The sequence below is a fragment of the Dendropsophus ebraccatus genome, chromosome 14, assembly GCF_027789765.1.
Source record: "Dendropsophus ebraccatus isolate aDenEbr1 chromosome 14, aDenEbr1.pat, whole genome shotgun sequence".
Taxonomy (NCBI): Eukaryota; Metazoa; Chordata; class Amphibia; order Anura; family Hylidae; genus Dendropsophus; species Dendropsophus ebraccatus.
Window position 1 is genome coordinate 67,619,714 of NC_091467.1, and position 3,045 is coordinate 67,622,758.

The window sequence follows — 3,045 nt, forward strand, 5'->3', positions numbered from 1 at the left end:
TAGCATTCTATGCCAACAGTCTCTTGTCACAAATCACTGCACCTCCCTTCCTTCTATAATAACTTTGAAGTTACTAACTTTCCCAAATTTTTCCAATTCTGCTAACTATTCTAAAACCGAAGCACTGAACATTACCCTCCTAACCACACTACAAAATTCCCTACTATCTAATTTCCAATTTAAGTGGGAAAAGGAAGCTATCAAATATGTAGGCACCCACATCCCAACTGACCTTAACAAGCTTTATCAACTCAATTATGCACCCCTTCTACAAAAAAAATAAATGAAGTCAGCGCTCTCGGAATATAACCTAAGACACCTCTCGTGGTTCGGGCGCAATACAGTAAAAAAATATATATTTTATATATATATATAATTTATTATAATATCCCAAAACTATTATACATATTCCAGGCACTCCCTATCTTTGTTCCCAATATTTTTTTTTACAGATTAACCCCTTGCCTCTGCAGCCTGTTTTGGCCTTAAAGCGACTCTGTACCCAAAATCTGGCCCCCCAAACCACTTGTACCTTCAGATAGCTGCTTTTATTCCAAGATCTGTCCTGCGGTCTGTTCGGCAGGTGAGGCAGTTATTGTCCTAAAAAAACAAATTTTAAACATGTAGCCCATGCCAAACGGGAGTATCTGTGCACTAACTTGCACCACCCCTCCGTCCCTCCTCCCAACCCTCCTCATCATTAGCCATTATACCATGTCACAGAGGCCTTGCGGTGCCAAAAGTTGACATTTCCATCGGTACCATTCTGGGGGAGAAGTGACATCCTAGTTTAAATAAATAAATAAAAAACACAATTAACCCCTTAACGACATCGGGCGTAAACTTACGCCCTCGCGCCCTGGTACTTGGCGCATCAGGGCGTAAATTTACGCCAGATGTTTCCCCGATCGCTGTGTGTTCGCACACAGCGATCGGGGAAGATGGCCTGCTATAAATCATAGCAGGCCATCATAGCTTCTCGGCACGGGGGGTGGTTAACACCCCCCGTGCTTACGATCGCCGCTATAGGCTGATCAATTCAGATCAGCCAATAGCGGCGATCGGAACCTTTCCGGGTCATCGGTGACCCGATGACCCGAAAAAAAAATGGCGGTTGGTGCTGTCCGAGGACTGCACCGACCGCCATTACTGTAAAAAGTAATTGTGGTCACCGTGCCACCGGCCAGTGGCACGGCGATCAGAGTCCCACAAAATAAAAAATACCTGCCCTGGACCCCTCAGCTAGGTAGCTGAGGGGTCCAGAGCAGGTATTTGTACATTACTCACCTGTCCCGGGGTCCTGATCGGCGTCTTCCGGGTTCGCGGCGTCCTCCGTCATTCCGTTCGGTCTTCGAGTCTTTCCGGCGGTCCCAGTCGTCTTTCGGATATTTTCGGCTCCAGCCTCGTCATTTTCCGGAATTTGCGCTCTGCTGCCCTCTAGCGGCTGATATGTGTACTACACTTAGCAGCTACAGGGATGTTCAGAATGTAGAAAAAGTTTTTTTTTTTTCTTTCCAAATTTTTGTTTTTCTATTTTCCGCACCCTATCGCCACTGAGTGTTGATCAGCATCGCACGAAAGTGCGCTGCTAATCAGCAACTCCTCCTTTTTGGCGTAGGGTGTTTTTTTTCTATATTCTACTGCCACGGTCTGCTGATAAGTGCCGCACATAAGTGCGACATTTATCAGCAACTCCTTTGTTGGCGTAGGTTTTTTTTTTTATACTTACTGTAAAAAAAAAAAAAACACGTAAAAAACACTACATTACACCACACTACATTGAATAAAGTTTGACACTACACCACTACATACCCCATATACCAATCCCCATATAAAGATGGCCCCCAGGGTGTTTTCGGCGTCAGACGCATACGTTATTATTGCCTCCGACACCGAAACAGCCAGTGAGGATGAATGGGGGGATCCTTCTTTCCTCCATTCATCCTCATCCTCCTCATCATCCGGTGACGTGTCTGGGGGTAGCGTAGCGTACGCTGCCCCCCAGACACGTCTTTTCCGCCAGTACCGTCCCAATAAGAGATCACGGTATGGTGTGAAATTCTACAAACTCTGTGAGCGTACCTCAGGGTACACTTACAGATTTAGGGTACGTGCACACTGCGGAATGGCGAAGGATAACCCTTCGTGCATTCCGCAGCTGGCACCCGCCGGCGGACTGATGCGGGCGCATGTCTCTACCCGTGTCATAGACTCCATTCTATGCACGGGCGGATTTCGTCGTCCATCCAAAGAATGAATACGTTGGACGGAGAGCAGAATCCGCCCGTGCATAGAATGGAGTCTATGACACGGATGGAGACGTGCGCCTGCATCAGTCAGCCGGCGGGTGCCAACTGCAGAATGCACGAAGGATTATCTGTTGCGATTCCGCAGTGTGCACGTACCCTTAGAGTGTATGTAGGAAGGGACACCCGAATGCAGCCCCCAGATGCCCCCTCCCCCCCAATCCTTGGAACAAGTGGGAAGATCGTCCGGGAACTGATCTTCCCACTGCTGGATAAAGGTTACCACCTGTACGGGGATAACTTTTATACCAGCACCCCCTCTTCCGGTCCCTCGCTGCCCGAGCTACTGTAGCTTGCGGCACAATCCGAAAATATCAGAAGCAGTAATAAAGCCCTAATAATTAGTAGCCATGGAGCGGACCCAGCGCTTCTGGATATGAAGGACCCCGTATCGCACCAGGACAACATTTTCCAGGTGACGTCCCCCACACTGGAGAAAGGGAGACCCCAGAAGAAGTGCAGAGTGTGGTGTAACAGGGGGATCAGAAAGGACACCATTTTCCAGTGTGACACCTGTCCTGATCACCCCGGCCTCTGCATACTGGATCGCTTCAAGGCGTACCACACGTCATTGGGGTTCTACATTTTCTAAATTCTGTCCCTTATTCCTATTTCAGGGGTCACGTTGATCCAGGGATTATTCTGATCGCCATTATGGAGTCGGGAAGGAATTTTTCCCCTGTGATAAAGCTACTGTCGTCTGCCTCACGAGGGTTTTTTGCCTTCCTCTGGATCAACA